This window comes from Scyliorhinus canicula, chromosome 14, assembly GCF_902713615.1.
Source record: "Scyliorhinus canicula chromosome 14, sScyCan1.1, whole genome shotgun sequence".
NCBI lineage: Eukaryota > Metazoa > Chordata > Chondrichthyes > Carcharhiniformes > Scyliorhinidae > Scyliorhinus > Scyliorhinus canicula.
Genome location: NC_052159.1, coordinates 6251330 through 6273564, shown reverse-complemented (window position 1 = coordinate 6273564; position 22235 = coordinate 6251330). Strand labels below are relative to the sequence as shown.

The window sequence follows — 22235 nt, the reverse complement described above, 5'->3', positions numbered from 1 at the left end:
GAAACTGTCGGCCTAATGTGGAGAATTTTCCAGAAGGGCGGATAGTCTCCATTCATTAGGGGCAGCTACCGGGTCAAAGTTCAGGAACCCCTTTATTGTCAGCACCTGGGGAGATGGCGCCAAGTGGGTCAATGCGGCATTGAGTGATTAAAAGATCGGCAGATGTAGAGAAATATGCGATCATTCACCCTGGAACAGGAAGATTCAGGGGGGCAAGTAAGAAATCAATAAAAGCTACTGGTCAGGTACAAAAAAGAAATCTTAACGGCTAATGGAATGACAGAGAGGGTGTCTGCTTGCTGTGGGTTTCTACGCACGCTGAAGTACAAACACAATTTCTGAACATCTAACATTAGTGTCAATAACTTCAATTTGTGACCATTTATGTTAAGACTGGATTGAGATTGCTCCATAACTCATTGCACATTCGATATTTGTAAGACAGAGAAGGCACATCGAATTTATTCTGGTTAAACCTAGAGGTGCCAACTGTTATTAAATGTATTCCTGGAGGCATCATCACATGACTTTCCCTGTACACTCCAGCCATTAATAGGCCAACATAAAAAGAAATTGCCGAATCTGCTTTAACGCCCGATGATTTTTCTGCAGGGTTGCACACAACAGTGTCCTACAGATTGACCTATTGATCTTCAACTCCAGGCCAATTCTAAAGCCCCCCTTTTGTCCCTTTGGCAACCATAATTAGCCCGCATTCAAGAGGACTATATACACTTCTAGTCTTCATATTGTAAAAAAGATACAGAGGTGCTGCAGAAGGTGCAGATAATGCATTAAAATTATGTAAAAACTGAGAACATACAAACATACAAGTTAGGAGCAGGAGAAGGCCATTCAGCCCCTCAAGCCTGCTCCACCATCATGACTGATCTGACGGTGGCCTCAACTCTATTGTCCTGTCTATCATCTCTACCATCTGATTCCTTTATCAGTCAAGAATCCGTCTAACTCAGACCTAAATATTTAATGACCCAGCCCCTCTTCTCCCTGGGAGAGGTTGAATTCTAAACACTAACGACCTTCGGAGAGATAGAAACCTCTCCTGTGAGGCCATACCGATCAGGAAAGATTAAACAGGCTAGGGCTCCATTCACTATAAGAAAAAAAAAGAGAAGACTAAGAGATGACATGATAGACGGCTTTACGATTATGGAATGGTTTGATAAGATAGACACAAAGAAGGTGTTTCCCAGATCAGCAGAGTGCAGAACTAGGAGGCCATCAAGACTGTCATTAATAAATCCAATTTGTGGGCAGCACGGTGGCAAAGTGGTTAGCATTGCTGCCGCACGGCGCCGAGGTCCCAGGTTTGATCCCGGCTCTGGGTCACTGTCCGTGTGGAGTTTGCACATTCTCCCCATGTCTGCGTGGGTTTCACCCCCACAACCCAAAAGATGTGCAGGGTAGGTGGATTGGCCACGCTAAATTGCCCCCTTAATTGGATAAAATGAATTGGGTACTCTAAATTAAGAAAGAAAAAAAATTAATAAATCCAATTGGGAATTCGGGAGAAAGGTCTTTATCCAGAGAGTGGTTGGAATGTGGGACTGTCGCCAGGAATACGTGAGCGGGAGGTTCATGTGGAGCTTAAATACCGGCAAGGAGCAGTTGAGTTGAAATGGACTGTCACTGAGCTGCATGTCACATTATGGACCTTCATTCCATTGATCTTAGATGGATTTAACCTGAGGTGAAAATATCAGTATCTAAAACCCACTCCGTCTCCGCTTGTCCAGACATGTGTCAACATCTGTGGCAGAAATTAAACTTCTTCCCTTCAACACACAATAAAGGAAAGATGAATGCGAGGAACTTACTTGGCCATAGCGGGCAGGGCAGTCTTCCACTAGTTGACTATCTTCCAGTCAGAATAACACATGACTGGGACTGACATAACAATGACATCACAAATAGGAACATCACAACAAGGCCCCAGTGCAACACCTCATCAATTCACCCTCCTTAACCCAATGCCTGGCTGGACACAGATGTTAGTTTGCTTTCCTGGTTCCAATTCGGAGACTCCAGAGTTCTCAGGATCGTCCGGTTTTTACGTGGACTTCCTCCGACTTTTCCCCCCGCAACGTTTCGGAGGGTGTGAGAAATGATGTCAAAGGTTTGGCCGGACGGGTTCGGGAGAGAGGCAAGGCCATCCCACCTCTTCATCTCCAGAAACGCCCGTCAGAGAGAGGCGCCAACAAAGTCAGAAAACGGCGTGAAATCCTTTCCGTACAGGAGGGGTCGGAAAAGAGTGGATTGGAAGGCCAGTAAATTCTCTCTGAGGATTTTGCTCAAGTTAAAGGATTTGAGCACTTTCTGCAGATTTCCAGTTGAAAGATTCACGGGTCCCAGAACCAGGAATTGGCTGTCTGTGTAATTACTCCATCAAGCCCAGGGACTGTGAAATCTTGCTTGATAAGTTTGGAATTCCCAAGACCAGGAATGAACTGCTGGATGGAATGACGCTGGGTAATCCATACAGACTCATTATACCTTCAGAGCAGAAAGGGGGGCTTTAAAATTTATATCTCTTCCTCCATTCAATTAGACCACGACTGATGTGTTTCCAAACAGCAGCTACACCCGTGTTTTTGTTCGATATTATTTTTTATTCATTCAGGGAATATGGGTGTCACTGCCTGGGCAGCATTTATTATGCAGCCCTAACTACCCTCAGACTGAGTGGTCCAACTCAGTGAATTAACCAGCCATTTAAGAGTCAACCGCATTGCTGTGGGACTGCCATCACATAAAGGCCAGACCAGGTAAAGTCGGCAGATTTCCTTCCACAAAGGACATTTAATTTCAGATTTTTACTGAATTTAAGTTTTACCGTCGGCCCTGGTGGGATTCGAAGCCAGCTCCCCAGAGCATGATTCTGGGATATTATCCAGTGACAATACGGCCACACCACCAACTCCCTTTCATGTTGCTTACCCAAGAAAAATCTGGTGATGCGAGCTGTGTTTCTCTGCTTCTTGAAGGGGTCGATTAGGAAACGAACTGACAAACAGCTGTACTCACCCATCACCCCTGTATTCATTGACACACATTGAATCCAGGCCTGCTTGTTTGGCAGGAGGTCAGACAGGAAGGGGAGATGAGGGAAATTATTTCTTATTGTGAAATGAGATACGTTGCCTGTAGGCGCCATGGAAGTAGATTCAATACTGACTTTCAAAAGGGGATTGGAGAAGTAATATTATTTTAGTCATTTTTATGGGATGTGGGTGTCGCTGGCTAAGCCAGCATTTATTACTCATCTCTAATTGTTACCTTCTTCATCCGCTGCAGTCCATGTGGTGTAGGTACACCCACAGTGCTGTTAGGGAGGGAGTTCCAGGATGTTGCCCCAGCGACAGTGAAGGAACTGCGACACATTTCCAAGTCGGGGTGGTGAATGACTTGGAGGGGAACCTCCAGGTGGTGGGGTTCCCAGGTATCTGCTGCTCTTGTCCTTCTAGATGGGTTTGGAAGGTGTTGTCTAAGGAGCCTTGGTGACTTACTGCAGTGCATCTTGTAGATGGTACACACGGCTGTTACTGTGCGTCGGTGGTGAAGGGTTTGAATGTTTGTGGAAGGGGGAGCAATCAAGCGGGGCTGCTTTGTCCTGGATGGTGTTGAGCGTCTTGAGAGTTGCTGAATCTACACTCATCCACGCAAGTGGAGAGTATTCCATCACACTCCTGACTTGTGCCTTGTAGATGGTGGACAGGTTTTGGGGGGGTCAGTGACTCCCACAGAATTCCTAGACTCTGACCTGTGAAGCCACAGTATTATATTATATAATCTTTATTGTCACAAGTAGGCTTAGATTGCATTGAACTTACTGTGGAAATCCCCTAGTCGCCACACTCCGGCGCCTGTTTGGGTACACAGAGGGAGATTTCAGAATGTCCAAATTACCTAACAGCACGTCTTTCGGGACTAGTGGGAGGAAACCGGAGCACCCGGAGGAAACCAACGCAGACACAGGGGGAACGTGCAGACTCCGCACAGACGGTGACGCAAGCCGGGAATCGAACCTGGGACCCCGAAGCCACAATGCTAACCGCTGTGCTACCGTGCCACTTATATATCTATGTGGCTGGTCCAGTTCAGTTACTTGAAAACGAAGAAGTCACAAACCTGGAAGACTTCATTATTCTTGGGCGGGAAGGGGGGGTTCGGGGGGGGGGCTTCTCTGCTGCTACATTCTGTAGCTGTCATTAATACACTTAGCCGGAGGGTAAGGCGGATTGAACACTCCTTATTTCAATTGTGTTCTTGGCATTATTGAGCAAAGAAATGATGTCACAGATTAGTCACAATTTTCAAAAACATTTAGAGTATCCAATTCTTTATTTTCTGATTAAGGGGCAATTCAGCGTGGCCAATCCACCTACCCTGCACATCTTTTTGAGCTGAGGGGGTGAGGCCCATTCAGACACGGGAAACAGATTAGTCAAAAATTAATCTTTATAATGCTGGATAATTATAATAATTCTGTACCTAACACATTACGTTATCAGCCCTCCGCGTGTTTGATGGGGACAGTGTAGAGGGAGCTTTAATCTGTATCTAACCCCGTGCTGTACCTGTCCTGGGAGTGTTTGATGGGGACAGTGTAGAGGGAGCTTTACTCTGTATCTAAACCCGTGCTGTGCCTGTCCAGGGAGTGTTTGATGGGGACAGTGTAGAAGGAACTTTACTCTGTATCTAACCCCCTGCTGTGCCTGTCCTGGGAGTGTTTGATGGGGACAGTGTAGAGGGAGCTTTACTCTGTATCTAACACCGTGCTGTGCCTGTCCTGGGAGTGTTTGATGGGGACAGTGTAGAGGGAGCTTTACTCTGTATCTGACCCCGTGCTGTACCTGTCCTGGGAGTGTTTGATGGGGACAGTATAGAGGAAGCTTTACTCTGTATCTAACCCCGTGCTGTACCTTTCCTGGGAGTCTTTGATGGGGACAGTGTAGAGGGAGCTTTACTCTGTATCTAACCCCATGCTGTACCTGTTCTGGGAGTCTTTGATGGGGACAGTGTAGAGGGAGCTTTACTCTGTATCTAACCCCATGCTGTACCTGTCCTGGGAGTGTTTGATGGGGACAGTGTAGAGGGAGCTTTACTCCGTATCTAACCCCGTGCTGTACCTGTCCTGGGAGTTTTTGATGGGGACAGTGGAGAGGAAGCTTTACTCTGTATCTAACCCCGTGCTGTACCTGTTCTGGGAGTGTTTGATGGGGACAGTGCAGTGGGAACTTTACTCTATATCTAACTCCATGCTGTACCGGTCCTGGGAGTGTTTGATGGGGACAGTGTCGAGGGAGCTTTACTCTGTATTTAACCCCTTGCTGTACCTGTCCTGGGAGTTTTTGATGGGGACAGTGTCGAGGGAGCTTTACTCTGTATCTAACCCCATGCTGTACCTGTCCTGGGAGTGTTTGATGGGGACAGTGTAGAGGGAGCTTTACTCTATATCTAACTCCATGCTGTACCGGTCCTGGGAGTGTTTGATGGGGACAGTGTCAAGGGAGCTTCACTCTGTATTTAACCCCTTGCTGTACCTGTCCTGGGAGTTTTTGATGGGGACAGTGTAGAGGGAGCTTTACTCTGTATCTAACCCCGTGCTGTACTTGTCCTGGGAGTGTTTGATGGGGACAGTGTAGAGGGAGCTTTAATCTGTATCTAACCCCGTGCTGTACCTGTCCTGGGAGTGTTTGATGGGGACAGTGTAGAGGGAGCTTTACTCTGTATCTAACCCCGTGCTGTGCCTGTCCTGGGAGTGTTTGATGGGGACAGTGTAGAAGGAGCTTTACTCTGTATCTAACCCCCTGCTGTGCCTGTCCTGGGAGTGTTTGATGGGGACAGTGTAGAGGGAGCTTTACTCTGTATCTAACACCGTGCTGTGCCTGTCCTGGGAGTGTTTGATGGGGACAGTGTAGAGGGAGCTTTAATCTGTATCTAACCCCGTGCTGTACCTGTCCTGGGAGTGTTTGATGGGGACAGTGTAGAGGGAGCTTTACTCTGTATCTAACACCGTGCTGTACCTGTCCTGGGAGTGTTTGATGGGGACAGTATAGAGGAAGCTTACTCTGTATCTAACCCCGTGCTGTACCTGTCCTGGGAGTCTTTGATGGGGACAGTGTAGAGGGAGCTTTACTCTGTATCTAACCCCATGCTGTACCTGTCCTGGGAGTCTTTGATGGGGACAGTGTAGAGGGAGCTTTACTCTGTATCTAACCCCATGCTGTACCTGTCCTGGGAGTGTTTGATGGGGACAGTGTAGAGGGAGCTTTACTCTATATCTAACTCCATGCTGTACCGGTCCTGGGAGTGTTTGATGGGGACAGTGTCAAGGGAGCTTCACTCTGTATTTAACCCCTTGCTGTACCTGTCCTGGGAGTTTTTGATGGGGACAGTGTAGAGGGAGCTTTACTCTGTATCTAACCCCGTGCTGTACCTGTCCTGGGAGTCTTTGATGGGGACAGTGTAGAGGGAGTTTTACTCTGTATCTAACCCCATGCTGTACCTGTCCTGGGAGTGTTTGATGGGGACAGTGCAGAGGAAGGTTTACTCTGTATCTAACCCCGTGCTGTACCTGTCCTGGGAGTCTTTGATGGGGACAGTGCAGAGGGAGCTTTACTCTGTATCTAACCCCGTGCTGTACCTGTCCTGGGAGTGTTTGATGGGGACAGTGTAGAGGGAGCTTTACTCTGTATCGAACCCCGTGCTGTACCTGTCCTGGGAGTGTTTGATGGGGACAGTGGCGAGGGAGCTTTACTCTGTATTTAACCCCGTGCTGTACCTGTCCTGGGAGTTTTTGATGGGGACAGTGTGGAGGGAGCTTTACTCTGTATTTAACCCCGTGCTGTACCTGTCCTGGGAGTTTTTGATGGGGACACCATCAATTCAGCGAACACGTGTAGTTGGATCTGAACAGAGGCTTTAATACACTTACAACAGAGCTAGCCTATTCGTCGTTGAACTCCAGATGACTGGCAGGCTGGCTCTAAGGCACTGATCTTTATACATCGGTCCCAGGGGGAGGAGTCCTGGGCGGAGCCAAGGGAGAAGCCCAGTACAAACTCTCGCGTACTCCCAGAGCGACTCCCCCTGGTGGTCGGATAGTGCAACTGCACTTACAATAGTGGATAGTGAACATATATACACGGAGTTGTATTGGCAACTATATACAGCATTGATCTTACAACGGGTAGATAACGAACATATATACACGGAGTGATATTGGCAACTATATATAGTGTGAATCACATTCACCACATTCACCCCCTGTTAAAAAAATCAAGTCCGGCGGGGGTGATGGCTCAAAGAGTCAGTCTGTCCGGTGGACGAATTGTCCGTTTTGATCTGCGGAGCGCCGGGGTTGCAGCCTCTTGCGGTGGCTGGGCGGGCGTTGAGGTCTGGGGTACGGTTGACGGCTCCGGGGCGAGTCTTGTCCGAGCCTCATACACCTCCTGGTCGAATGGAGACTGGGGGCGCGGGGGGCGGGCTGGTGCTGGAGCTCGGGACTGGTGGGGTAAGCTCGCAGAATCGGGGGAGCAAGGGGGCGGCCGCATAGGGAACGGGGAAAGGAGTTCCTTGGTGGGGGTAGATGGGGGGCTGGATCCAGCGGGTGCCAGGTCCCGGAGGGATACTGTGTCCTGGCGACCGTCCGGGAACTCAACAAATGCGTCCTGTGGGTTGGAATGAAGCAGGCGCACCTTTTCAACAATGGGGTCGGTCTTGTGCGCCCTGACGTGCTTCCTTAGGAGAACCGGGCCTGGCGTCCTCAGCCACGCCGGAAGTGGTAGTGCCCCTGGAAAAAATGAATAGCCGCTCGTGAGGGGTTTGGTTGGTAGCTGTACACAGGAGGGATCTAATTGAGTGGAGCGCGTCAGGGATGGCTTCTTGGCATTGGGAGACTTGGAGCTTTCTGGACCGGAGGGTCAGTAGGACGGTCTTCCAGACCGTCGCGTTCTCCCTCGCCACCTGTCCGTTCCCCCTGGGGTTGTAGCTGGTAGTCCTGCTCGAGGCGATGACCTTGTCGAGCAGGTACTGACGCAGCTCGTCGCTCATAAAGGACGCATCCCGGTCGCTGTGCAATTAGCTGGGGAAACCAAACAGGGTGAAGACACTATGCAGGGCCCTAATGACTGTGTGGGAGGTCATATCGGGGCATGGGATGGTGAAGGGGAATCGGAAGAACTTGTCAATAATGTTAAGGAAGTAAATGTTTTTGTTAGTGGAGGGGAGTAGCCCTTTGAAATCGATCGCAAGGCGTTCAAAGGGCCTAGAAGCCTTGACCAGGTGGGCCCTGTCTGGTCTATAGAAGTGCGGTTTGCACTCTGCACAGATCGGGCAGTCCCTGGTGACCGCTTTTACCTCCACGTTGGAGAAAGGCAGGTTTCGGGCTCTGATGTAGTGGGCGAGCCGGGTGACCCCTGGGTGGCAGAGGTCATCGTGGATGGCTTTTAGGCGGCTGATCTGCGCGCTGGCGCATGTCCCGCGGGATAGGGCATCCGAGGGCTCGTTGAGCTTCCCCGGTCGATATTTGATATCGTAATTGTAGGTGGAGAATCTTCCACCGAAGGATTTTGTCATTTTATATTTTGCCCCTTTGCGAGTTGTCGAACATGAAGGCGACCGACCGTTGGTCGGTAATGAGGGTGAACCTCCTACCTGCGAGGTAGTGCCTCCAGTTTCGGATAGCCTCCACGATAGCTTGTGCTTCCTTCTCGACTGAGGAGTGTCGGAGTTCTGAAGCGGATAGGGTACGGGAGAAAAATGCAACGGACCGCCCTGCTTGGTTTAAAGTGGCTGCTAGCACTACCTCTGAGGCGTCGCTCTCAACCTGAAAGGGAGTAGATTCATCCACCGCCCGCATGGCTGCTTTGGCGATGTCCTCCTTGATGCAGCTGAAGGCCTGGCGCGCCTCAACTGACGGGAAGTTGTGTGGCCTTAAAGAGTGGGCGGGCTTTGTCCGCATATTGAGTGGCCCACTGGGCGTAGTACAAAATGAGCCCCAAGCACCGTTTGAAGGCCTTGGGGCAATGGGGGAGGGGGAGTTCTAAGAGGGGGCGCATGCGGTCCGGGTCTGGGCCCAGGACTCTGTTCTCTACGATGTAGCCGAGGATGGTTAGTCTGTTTGTGCGGAACACGCATTTCTCCTTGTTATATGTAAGGTTTAATTTTTGGGCCGTCTGGAGAAAACGGTGGAGGTTGGCGTCGTGGTCCTGCTGGTCATAGCCGCAGATGGTAACATTATCCAGATACGGAAACGTGGCCCGCAGCCCGTACTGGTCTACCATTCGGTCCATTGCTCGTTGGAACACCGAAACCCCGTTAGTGACGCTGAAGGGAACCCGGAGGAAATGGAAGAGGCGGCCATCGGCCTCGAACGCCGTGTAGTGGCGGTCCTCCGGGCGGATTGGGAGCTGGTGGTATGCAGACTTCAGATCCACCGTGGAAAATAGCTGATATTGGGCGATCTGGTTTACCATGTCTGCGATTCTGGGGAGGGGATACGCGTCTAGGAGCGCAAAGCGATTGATGGTCTGGCTATAGTCGACGACCATGCGGAATTTTCCCCCGGTCTTGACGACCACCACCTGAGCTCTCCAGGGACTGTTACTGGCCTCTATGATCCCCTCACTGAGCAGCCTTCGGACCTCCGTTCTGATAAATACCCTATCCTGCAGGCTGTACCGCCTGCTGCGGGTGGCTACTGGTTTGCAATCCGGGGTGAGGTTGGCGAAGAGAGGAGGGGGGGCGATGCGCAGCGTGGTTAGGCTACAGATAGTGAGTGGGGGCAGGGGCCTGCCGAAGCTGAGGGTGAGACTCTTGAGGTTACATTGGGAATCCAAGCCTGAGGAGTGGCGCGCAGAGGTCGGGCAAGACATATAGTTTAAATTTGGAATAGCTAGCGCCTCGAATCGTTAGCGTTGCTGTAGTGCGGCCTTGGATTTAGATGGAATGGGAGCCCGAAGCGAGGGCGATAGTTTGGTTGATGGGATAAATAGGGAGGGAACAGCGTCTTACCAGCTCTGGGTGTATGAAGCTCTCTGTGCACCCGGACTCGAAGAGGCACGACGTGTTGTACCCGTTGATCTGGACCTCCGTCATCGAATTTCTCAGATGCTTGGGGCGCGATTGGTCGAGGGTGACCGTGTTGAGTTGCGGGCCGCATGGTGGGTGCCCAGGTGAGTCGAATTCTTCCGATCGGGCGTCTTGTCGAGTAGATGCTGCTGCGTTCTGGCAAGCTTAATGCAGGAACACTGCGCTGAGTTGCGGGCCATGTGGTGACTGCCCGGGGAGGTCGTACTCCTCCGATGAGCTGTTTGAGTCTGGGGATGCAGCTAGGGCCCGTGGATCGCACGTGGAGGGTGGTGATGAAGATGGCGTCCAAGATGGCGGCCCCCATGAATCGCACGTGGCCGGCCGCATGGTGGAGGTTTGCCAAGATGGCGGCCCCCATGGATAGCACGTGGCGGGAGGGGTCGGAGCCTGAGCGTAGGCCGCAGCGTTTCGGGCCCCGCGGGCCTGCTGGTGCTGGGGGCGATGTTTTTGGACTGTTGGGGTGTTGAGGGCTGGGGCCCTTCTGCCGAGGCACACTTTAGCATAGTGGCCTTTCTTCCCGCAGCTGCTGCAGGTTACGGATCGGGCTGAGCAGTGCTGCCGCGGGTGCTGGCTTTGTCCACAGAAGTGGCAGGCTGGAGCAGTTGAATAACTGGTTTGGGGAGCTGAATACTGGCAGGCTGGAGCAATTGAATAACTGGTTTGGGGAGCTGAATAGTGGCAGGCTGGAGCAGTTGAATAACTGGTTTGGCGAGCTGAGTAGCTGGCTGGGGGAGCTGAGTAATTAGCTGGAGCAGCTGGATAGTTTGAGTAGTTGACTGGGACAGTAGGACTGGCTGTGGCAGCGCGATAGCTGGGGGGCCTTGCGGCACAGGCTTGGGGGGTCCTCAGGTCGGGGGCCCATGGGGGGTTAGCGGGGTCCGCGGGAAACGAGTTGAGACTGCGGAATGAAACTTCCATCGTGATAGCAGCCTCTACGGTAGTCTCTAAGCCCTGGGCCCCATTTTCTAATAATCTCTGGCATACATCGCTAGATTGAAGGCCCGCTACAAAAACATCCCGCACAGCAAGCTCCCTATGTTCGGCCGCGGTTATGGCCTGGTAATTGCAGTCATTTGAAAGATTGTTCAACTCGCGTGCAAATTCAGCTAAAGTTTCAGTGGCCCGTTGTCGGCGAGTCGTGAACACATGGCGGACAAAGACCTCGTTCATGGGCCTAATATACATTTTGTCCAAAATCGCCAGCGCTGCGGTGTAGGAACCGGCAGGATTTAGTTGTGTAGAAATTCTGTGACTTACCCTCGCGTGCAGTAGGCTGAGCTTTTGTTCCTCCGTAGTTTCAGCGGTGCTGATTTCGGTCAGGTAGGCCTTAAAACATTTCAGCCAGTGGCAGAAGGTTTCTTTCGCCTCTGCATCCTGCGGATCGAGTTCTAGACGTCCTGGTTTTAGAGCGGATTCCATGCTTTACTTCAGCAGCTTCTTAAGTGTATTAAATTGATGGAACCATCAATTCAGCGAACACGTGTAGTTGGATCTGAACAGAGGCTTTAATACACTTACAACAGAGCCAGCCTATTCGTCGTTGAACGCCAGATGAACTGGCAGGCTGGCTCTAAGGCACTGATCTTTATACATCGGTCCCAGGGGGAGGAGTCCTGGGCGGAGCCAAGGGAGGAGCCCAGTACAAACTCTCGCGTACTCCCAGAGTGACTCCCCCTGGTGGTCGGATAGTGCAACTGCACTTACAATAGTGGATAGTGAATATATATACACGGAGTTATATTGGCAACTATATACAGCATTGATCTTACAACGGGTAGATAACGAACATATATACATGGAGTGATATAGGCAACTATATATAGTGTGAATCACATTCACCACACCTGTCCTGGGAGTGTTTGATGGGGACAGTGTAGAGGAAGCTTTACTCTGTATCTAACCCCGTGCTGTACCTATCCTGGGAGTGTTTGCTGGGGACAGTGTAGAGGGAGCTTTACTCTGTATCTAACCCCGTGCTGTCCCTGTCCTGGGAGTGTTTGATGGGGACAGTGTAGAGGGAGCTTTACTCTGTATCTAACCCCGTGCTGTACCTGTCCTGGGAGTGTTTGATGGGGACAGTGTAGAGGGAGTTTTACTCTGTATCTAACCCCGTGCTGTACCTGTCCTGGGAGTGTTTGATGGGGACAGTGTAGAGGGAGCTTTACTCTGTATCTAACCCCATGCTGTCCCTGTCCTGGGAGTGTTTGATGCTGGACAGCATCCTCCTCCTCTATGGTAACTCCACTCAAACTGATCAACCAACAATTCACGAAGGAATAAGTTGTTGTTCATTACAGTTACATCCCAGATAAGTGAAAGTGCTGGAAAAGTTCAGCAGTCTGGCAGTATCTGTGGAGAGAGAATCCGAGTTAACCTTACAAATCCACGTGACTGTTCTTCAGAGCTGCGGATTATGGTGTTGGTAGGGCCAGACGGGTAAAATCACCCAATGTGCCAATGGGAGAATGAAGGTCAGGGGTCAGGGATGCCCAACCTCAGAACAAGTGTCAGATGGCCCAGTGGGGGAGGGGGCTGGTGCGTTGGGACCATTGATTTACACAGTAACGTCATTGCAGTGTTAATGTCAGCCTACGTGTGGCACTAATAAAGATGATTATTATTGTGAAAGGGGTCAAGATGGAGGAGAAAGGTCACAGTCTAACCTGTTGAACTCAATGTTGTGTCCTGAGGGGGCTGGAACCTGCCGAATTGGAAGATGAGATTCTGCTCCTCCAGGTTTGGCCGCGCCTCACTGGAGCCTTGCAGCAGGCCGAGGACAGAGATGTGGACACGAGAGCAAGAGGCTGAGTTAAAATAGCAAGATGCGGGCAGCACGGTGGCGGAGTGGTTAGCACTGCTGCCTCACTGCGTCAAGGTCCCAGGTTCGATCCCGGCTCTGGGTCACTGTCCGTGAGGAGTTTGCACATTCTCCCCGTGTTTGTATGAGTCTCAACCCCACAACCCAAAGATGTGCAGGCTAGGTGGATTGGTCACGCTAAATCGCCCCTTAATTGGAAAAAATGAATTGGGTACTCTAAATTTATTTTTTAAAATAGCAAGATGCTGAGTTAAAATATCATGTAACAGGATGGTTAGGGGTCGTGCTTCCGGACTAAGCGAAAGTGTTCGCACAACGGTCATCCAGTCCACGTTTAGTCTTCCGAATGTACAGGAGGCCGCATTGGGAGCAGTAAATGCAATGAGCCAAACTGAGGGAGATACCAATGAAGCACACCCTCACCTGCCGGGAGTGTTTGGGCCCTTGGTCAGCGAGCAGGCAGGAGGTAAAAGGGCAGATGTTGCACCTTCTGCGATTGCATGGGAAGGTGCTGGGGGAAAGGGGATGAAACATTCGGAATGAGGGGTGTGAGGAGGTCTAGCCGAGGGAGCTGTGGGAATGTGTGGGATTATAATGAATATCGAGGGCGGGATTCTCCGAGCCCGCGCCAGGTCGGAGAATCGCCGGGTGCGCGGGAAATTCCCGCCACGCCGCTCTGACGCCGGCCGCCAATTCTCCGCCGACCGGAGAATCGGCGGCAATCACGCCAGCTGCGGCGCCGGTCGGTGGCGTCTGAAATAGGCCCCCGCGGCGATTCTCCGCGGGCGACGGGCCGAACTCCCGCCAAGTCCCGCCGGTGTGGTTCCAACCTGGTAACACCCAGCGGGAGCTCGGACCCGCAGCCGTGGTGTACGTTCTGGTGGGGGGTGCGGCGTAATCAGACTCCGGGGGGGGGAGCCTCCACGGGGTCCAGGCCCGCGATCAGGGGCTTCCAATCGGCCGGCGGGCGGCCACAATCTGGAGGTGACCTACCTCCTTCCGCGCGGCCCGCTGCAAGGTCCCCGACATGTTGCTCCGCGCCGCCGTGGAGACGGTAACCGTGCGCATGCGCCAGCGCGGAGACGGCAACCGTGCGCATGTGCCAGCGCGGAGACGGCAACCGTGCGCATGCACCAGCGCGGAGACGGCAACCGTGCGCATGTGCCAGCGCGGGGACGGCAACCGTGCGCATGCGCCAGCGCGGAGCTGGCAACCACACGCATGCGCCAGCGTGGAGACGGCCGTTGCGCGCATTCGCAGACCCATGCCAGCCATGTAGGGCCGCCTTCCGGCACCAGAGCAGCTTTCAGTACTCCGGCCCCGTACTCGCCCCCTAAATACCAGTGAATTGCTGGGCCAGGAGGCCCGTAAACACCACTCCGCTGTTTACGCCGGCGTCAACACTTGGCCGGGATTTCGGAGAATCCTGGTCAGGTGGTTAGTCTATCACCAGAAATCCGAGACAGAGAGGTCGTGGAATGGAAGTGTCGGAGATGGAACATGTGAAGGTGGGAGGGGGGTGGAAATTACTCATGGCCATACCTTTTCCTGACAGCAAGTGAGACAAGTTAAGGGAAAAGTTGTTGAGTTACAGAACAAGTTCAGCCAGGTGGAGGAGAGGGTGGTGGACAGTTCTTTGCACAAGGAGGAAGAGGAGGACGAGGTCCCTCAGACTGTCCTGGTGGGGGATGGGGGTGTAGCGGGATTGAGCGTCCACAGTGAAGAGGCAGTGGTTCGGCCCAGGAAACTGGAAATTGTTAATGTGATACAGGGTATCAGAAGAATGCCGGATGTGGGCTGGAAGAGGCTGGACAGGGAGAGTGAGGATGGAGTCCTGTTTGTGGATGTTAGGAAGCAGATAGAAGCAGGCTGTCCGGGATTGTGGGCCTATGAGGTTAGGAACTGTGGAGGGAGGGTCACCAGAGGTGATGAGGTCAGTGACAGTCCTGGAAACAAAGACTTGATGTTTGGTAATGGGTCCAGAGTAGTAGGAGGAAGTGTCTGAGAGTTGGCGCTCAGCCTCTGCGAGGTAGAGGTCAGTACGCCAGACAATAACAGCAACACCCTCTTGTTGGCAGGTTTGATAACCAAATCAGAGTTGGCCCTTAGAGAACGGAGAGCAGCAGGTTCAGAGGGGCACAGGAGATCAAGAGCAGGTAGGGGGCCAGAGGGTGGGGTCCAGGTAGAGGGAGAAGCGGGTGAAGTGATCATGATAATCTTTATCTTTCTTGTCACATGTAGGCTTACATTAACACTGCAATGAAGTTACTGTGAAAAGCCCCTAGTCGCCACATTCCGGCGCCTGTTCGGGTACACAGGGAGAATTCAGAATGTCCAATTCTGAATTCAATAACAAGCACGTCGTTCGGGATTTGTGGGAGGAAACTTGAGCACCCGGAGGAAACCCACGCAGGCACGGGGGAGAACCCGCAGACTCCGCACAGACAGTGACCCAAGCCGGGAATCGAACCTGGGACCTGGGAGCAACAGTGCTAACCACTGTGCTACCCCTGGAGATGGAGGCGACAGAAGAAGAGTTCAGCATCGTGTCGAGCTCTGGAGAGGTGTCAAAATGGACTCAGAACGTTAACTTTGTCCATCTCCACAGAAGCTGCCAAACGCACGGAACCGTTCCAGCGTTGTCTGTTTTTCTTTCACTTTTCCAGCAGCCGCAGTATTTTGCTTTAATATCTCAGCTCTGTTTGTTTGGGGAGACAAAAGCTTCCATGTCTGATGTGCCAAAAACCACTCGCTGGAGAATGAAGCCCTTCAATCAAAATCAATAGTAACATTGAACCGCACATTACAGGCATGGAGATGAATGGGAATGGGAGGATGGGCTGGATGTCCCCTGCAGTAAACTTATCATCTGAGACCTGAAGTTAGATATCATTTCTAACATGCTGGCACAATCATTGCTCCAACAAGACAGAAAGAAGAAAATAAATGATCCGAATCACACAATTAGTGCAGGAATTTTAAAAAGGGAGATTTCTGGTTGGAGGAGAATATATTCTGAATCATGAACACAGTCAATCCAGCCAGAGTATTTTACCCAATACAATAAGGACCTTCAGACATTCTGGGAAATCACTTCCTAAATGGTACGCTGACACCTCGAGGGGACGTTTAATTAGGTTAAATAAAACACAAATGATCTCCTTCATTTCATTCTAAGTGGGAGGCAGAGGATCCATCATTCGTTTCATGTTTGCAGTCTGGTGACTTGCTGAATCACTTCCCTTTTTAAAATCGCTTGGCATCATTGAAAACGCGCTTGTAAATTCAGAAGGAGGCACTTACATGTTCTTGCCAAAATCCGATTCGGTGTCCCGGCAGAGCAGGGAGTGCCTGAGTGCTTGCCCCATTCTCCACCGCAGCTGCTCATGCTGTCTGCTGCTAGAGAGCCTACAATCTGACCAGGAGCCACCCTCTCTCTCTCTCTCTGTGTCTCTCACGCTCTCCGAATCCCCTTTATTTCCTGTGCTGGGCAGACACACACACAGAGTTATAAGCACGTCAGTCGCTCTTTCAGCCTCTCTCCATCTCCCAGCGCCAGTAATAAAGACATCAGCCCCCCCTCCCCCCTCCCCCAGTGCTCCAGTCCAAACTCCTAATCAATTCATATCACATTTACTGACAGGCCAGGAAATGCCCTGCAGCTCCACAGTGGATTGACATGAGACATACATTCCACAGATTGACAGTATTTTCTCCAGCATTAACATTTCAGCATTATACTATTGACCCAGGTGTTGTCAATAATTGTCTTCTTTCCCTTATCATTGATCGCACTTTTTCTCAAAGGTACAGTTAGTTGCTGGGGTTTCACTCCCATTGGCTCAGTTGCAACACAGCAAATGTCAGAACGTTCTTCAAAATCCCACTCCAGATACTGAGAACAGACATCCAGCTGGCCAGTCCCAGTTTAATAAGGTTTGGGGTCCAAAATAAGCAAAAAGTTCACAACATTTATTTTACAAGTAGAACCTCGCCAGGTACTCTCTCTCTCACTCTCTCTCACTCTCACTCTCTCTCTCCCTCTCGAGCAGGTAACCAACAATTCGCTGTCGAGTGCCCCAGCAGCCGATAACTCACCCGTACCCACCATCACAGCTCCCGAAGTCAGATCGGCCTTCCTGAAAGTGAACCCTCGGAAGGCGACGGGCCCGGATGGGATCCCTGGTCGTGCACTCAGAGCCTGCGCGGACCAGCTGGTAGAGCTTTCGCGGATATCTTTAACCTGTCCCTACTCCACTCCGAGGTCCCCAGCTGCTTCATGAAGACCCCCATCATACCGGTGTCAAAGAAGAACCAGGCAACGTGCCTCAATGACTACCATTCGGTGGCCTTCAGTCGTAATGAATTGCTTCGAGATGTTGATCATGAAGCGCATCACCTCCATACTCCCAAAACACCTTGATCCACTTAAATTTGCATACCGTCACAACCGGTCCACAGCAGACGCCATTTCCCTGGCCCTGCACTCATCCTTAGAGCACCTCGACATCAATTGTACAAAGACTAAGGTTGGATATAACTGTGGCTTTATTGCAGTCAGATGTGTGGCCTTGCAGAGCGGCTGGCGAAATGGCTGCTGAATAGAGGACACGCTCCTCCTACTGGGCGGAGCCAGCAGGCAGGGGCTACCGGCGAACCTGTAGTACAGGTTCTACCTTACATCACCTAATACAGGTGTAACAGTGGTTTACCACATTCAGCCCCTGTTAAAAATGAGTCCGGCGAGGCTGGTGATGAACTATATACAGTAGTGAATTTATGTAGTGTTTTATCAGGGAAAAGAAAAAAAATGCCCTTTGAAAGTCCGGTGCCAGTTAGAGATTAAACCATTCTGGTGCCTTGACGTTCCGCTGGGGGCGATGTAGCGGTGGCGGCGATGTCGATGCTGCCCTGATGTTGGATGACTCTGGGAGCGTGTTGAAATCCTCTTCATCCTCTGGCGTGGGCAGGGGAAGGGCGGATGGTCCTGGTGGGGTTAATGTTGGGAGCGATGGGGGAGGGGAGGGTGGCACCGGGCCGGAGAAGTGTGTCTGGGTGGAACCTGCTGGTGCCAGGTCCCTGAGGGAGACAGTATCTTGGCGGCCGTCGGGGTACGCCACATAGCCATACCAGGGGTTGGCATGGAGCAAGTGTACCCTGTCCACCAATGGGTCCGCCTTGTGGAGTCGGACGTGCCTACGGAGCAGGACCGGTCCTGGAGCTGCGAGCCAAGTCAGGAGCGACACCCTGGGTGTGGACTTCCTGGGGAAGGTAAAAACACGTTGATGGGGTGTGTTATTTGTGACGGTGCACAGTACTGACCGTATGGAGTGTAGTGCATCAGGGAGAGCCTCCTGCCAGCGAGAGGCTGGGAGGTTCCTGGACCGTAGGGCCAGCTGGACGGCCGCCAATACCGTCCCGTTCTCCCTCTCTACCTGTCCACTTCCCCGGGGGTTGTAGCTGGTCGTCTTGCTCGAGGCGATACCCCTGCTGAGCAGGAACTGATATTGCTCATCACTCATGAATGAGGGTCCCCTGTCACTGTGGATGTAGGCGGGGAATCCGAACACAGTGAAGATTGTGTTGAGGGCCTTGATGACGGTGGCAGACGTCATATCGGGGCATGGGATGGCGAAGGGGAACCTAGAGTACTCATCGACCAAACTGAGAATATACGTGTTTCGGTCGGTGGAGGGGAGCGGCCCTTTGAAATCCACGCTGAGTGTGGTGAACGTAACTCTGTAATTCACACTGTGATATATATATGAGACCGTACGATTGTAAGCGCAGTTACGTTGCCTGACCACTAGGGGAAGTAGCTCTGGGAATGCTTAGGACATTGTACAGGGCTCCACCCACGGCTCCTCCCCCTGGACTGCTGTATAAGTATCGATGCCCAGAGCCAGCCGACCAGTTCATCGAGAGTTCAACGTGTAGCAGGCTGGCTCTGTAGTAAGTAGATTAAAACCACTATTCATATCTCAAAGCACGTGTCTAGTGAATTGATGGTCTCATCACTGAGGCCTTCACCAGGTGCGCACGGTCCGGCCGGTAGAAGTGTGGCTTACACTCCGCACAGACCTGGCAGTCCCTGGTCACTGTCTGTACTTCCTCGACGGAGTAGGGCAGATTGCGAGCCTTGACAAGATGGTACAATCGTGTGACCCCCGGGTGACACAGGCTGTCGTGTAGGGCCCGGAGTCGGTCTACTTGTGCGCTGGCACATGTACCTCGGGCTAGGGCGTCTGGGGGCTCGTTGAGTTTGCCGGGGCGATACAAAATCTCCGCAAGATTTTATCGTTTTTAATCTTGCCCCGCTGCGTGTTGTTAAACATGAAGGTGACCGACCTTTGGTCAGTGAGGAGAGTGAATCTCCTGCCACCCAGGTAATGCCTCCAATGCCGCACAGCTTCAACGATAGCTTGGGCCTCTTTTTCGACGGACGAGTGCCGAATTTCTGAGGCATGAAGGGTGCGGGAAAAGAATGCCACGGGTCTGCCTGCCTGGTTGAGGGCGGCAGCAAGGGCGACGTCTGATGTGTCGCTTTCTACTTGGAGGGGCAGTGTCTCCTCTACTGCGTGCATCCCGCCCTTGGCTATGTCTGCTCTGATACGGGCGAAGGTATGTTGTGCCTCGGCCGTAAGGGGACAGTGGGTGGACTGAATGAGTGGGCGGGCCTTGTCCGCATAGTTTGGGACTCACTGGGCGTAGTAGGAGAAGAACCCAAGGCAGCGTTTGAGGGACTGATGACCATATCAGATATGCGTGGGAGGGAGTACGTGTCGAGCTGCTTGTACCGATTGATGGTCTGGCTGTAGTCCACAACCTATCACTTGGGCTCTCCAGGGGCTGTTGCTGGCCTGGATGATGCCTTCCCAAAGCAGCCGCTGGACCTCGGACCTGATGAAGGTCCTGTCCTGGGTGCTGTACCGTCTGCTCCTGGTGGCAACGGGTTTGCAATCCGGAGTTAGATTGGCAAAGAAAGAAGGTGGGCCGACCTTTAGGGTCGCGAGGCCGCACAGAGTAAGGGGTGGTAGGGGCCGGCCGAATTTGAGGGTAAGGTTCTGGAGATTGCACTGGAAGTCCAGGCCTAGTAGTAGGGCAGCGCAGAGATTAGGAAGGACGTAGAGGCGGAAGCCGCTGAATTCTACGCCCTGGACCGTGAGAGTGACCGTGCAGAACCCCCGGATCACGACGGAATGGGATCCTGAGGCCAGGGAGATTCTTTGGTTGGCGGGGTGGACGGCGAGGGAGCAACGTCTTACCGTATCCGGGTGGATGAAGCTTTCAGTGCTCCCGGAGTCCAGCAGGCAAGAGGTCACGTGACCGTTGATTCTCACGCTGGTCGAAGCGGTGGCCAGGTTGTGCGGACGAGACTGGTCGATCGTCACTGAGGCGAGCTGTGGTCCGTTGTCGCTGGCGTCAGAAGATGGAGAGTGTGGGGGGCCCAGGTCGTGGAACGCTGTCGGCGTCCATGCCCCGTGGGGAAGACAGGATGGCGGCGCCTGAAGATCCTGCGGGGGACACAATGGCAGCGCCCATGGGCCGCACGTTGCGGGAGCTGGGCAAGATGGCGGCGCCCATGGGCTGCACATGGACTGGGGGGGGGAAGATGGCGGTGCCCACTGGCCGCGCGTGGTCCAGGATGAGGATGGCGGCGCCCATTGTGTGTAGGTCGGTGGGAGGGGGCGATAGCGCCGACTGCGCGGGCCTGGCACATCGCGGCGAAGTGCCCCTTTTTGCCGCAAGCCTTACAAAGGCAGTGCGGGCCGGGCAGCGTTGGCGGGGGTGCTTCTGCTGACCGCAGAAGTAACATCAGGGACCCCCGGGGTGTGCGGGTTGGTGTATGGCAAAGGTGTACTGGCTGGGTGAAGCTCAGGCTGGGGTGGCCGTCTGTGGGGTCGATGAGGGATAGGAGGGGTGGGCCGCACGGCCGGAGGGGTGGGCCGCGTGGCCGGAGGGGTGGGCTGCGTGGCCGGAGGGGTGGGCCGTGCGGCCGGAGGGGTGGGCCGCGTGGCCGGAGGGGTGGGCTGCGTGGCCGGAGGGGTGGGCTGCGTGGCCGGAGGGGTGGGCCACACGGCCGGAGGGGTGGGCCGCGTGGCCGGAGGGGTGGGCCGCGTGGCCGGAGGGGTGGGCCGCGTGGCCGGAGGGGTGGGCCGCGTGGCCGGAGGGGTGGGCCGCACGGCCGGAGGGGTGGGCCGCGCGGCCGGAGGGGTGGGCTGCGTGGCCGGAGGGGTGGGCTGCGTGGCCGGAGGGGTGGGCCGTGCGGCCGGAGGGGTGGGCCGCGTGGCCGGAGGGGTGGGCTGCGTGGCCGGAGGGGTGGGCTGCGTGGCCGGAGGGGTGGGCCGTGCGGCCGGAGGGGTGGGCCGCGTGGCCGGAGGGGTGGGCCGCGTGGCCGGAGGGGTGGGCCGCGTGGCCGGAGGGGTGGGCCGCGTGGCCGGAGGGGTGGGCCGCGTGGCCGGAGGGGTGGGCCGCGTGGCCGGAGGGGTGGGCCGCGTGGCCGGAGGGGTAGGCCTGAGCATTACGTGAGGTGACCGTCATGGAGAGTGCTAGCTTTTTAGTCTCAGCTAGGTCAAGCGTGGCCCCTTCTCGCTGTCTTTGGCGTATGAGGTCCGACCCAATCCCCGTTAGAAACACATCGCGCATAAGGAGGTTGGAATGTTCGGTGGCCGTAATGGCCTGACAGTCACAGTCCCGAACGAGTGGGATTGGGGCCCGGCAGAAGTCTTCTATGGACTCACCAGGGAATGAGAGCGAGTGGCGAGTACGTGCCTGGCGAAGAGTGTGTTCGTTTTCTGTGCGTAGTTTTCTTTGAGGAGTGCCATGGCGTCTGCGTAGTTCGGGGTGTCCTGGATCAGCGGAAACACGTTGGAGCTTCTGAGCCTCCGTCGGAGGGGTGGTTGCTGAGTTGATGTAGGCCTCGAAGCAAGCTAGCCAGTCGTTAAAGTCCTTTTTGCCATCACTTGAGTGCGGATCCAGCTGCAGGCGATGTGGTTTGAGTCGGAGGTCCACCTTTTAGAAAATCTTACTGCAATAAATTGATGCACGATCAATTGTACAAAGACTAAGATTGGATACAACTGTGGCTTTATTGCAGTAAGATGTGTGGCCTCCCATAGCAGCTGGTTATGGTGAATGTATAACATAAATTCACACTGTATATCACTGTGTCCCTGTGGGCTCCATCTGTGAGCCGTTGCGCGGCTCTGCCCACAGGGGGAGATGAAATGGCTGCTGAATAGAGGACACGCTCTTCCTACTGGGCGGAGCCAGCAGGCAGGGGCTACCAGCGAACCTGTAG

At 53.3% G+C, this 22235-nt stretch overlaps 1 protein-coding gene across 1 annotated transcript in view; it reads right to left on the bottom strand.

Moving 5' to 3' along the window:
• LOC119977213 (cGMP-dependent 3',5'-cyclic phosphodiesterase) overlaps nucleotides 1–22235 on the bottom strand; it is a 440646-nt gene that overhangs the window by 374199 nt on the left and 44212 nt on the right. Inside the window, exon 2 of the mRNA XM_038817928.1 lies at nucleotides 16238–16420. The gene's annotated coding sequence lies outside the window, so the exon portion shown is untranslated. The remainder of the gene's footprint in view (nucleotides 1–16237; nucleotides 16421–22235) is intronic.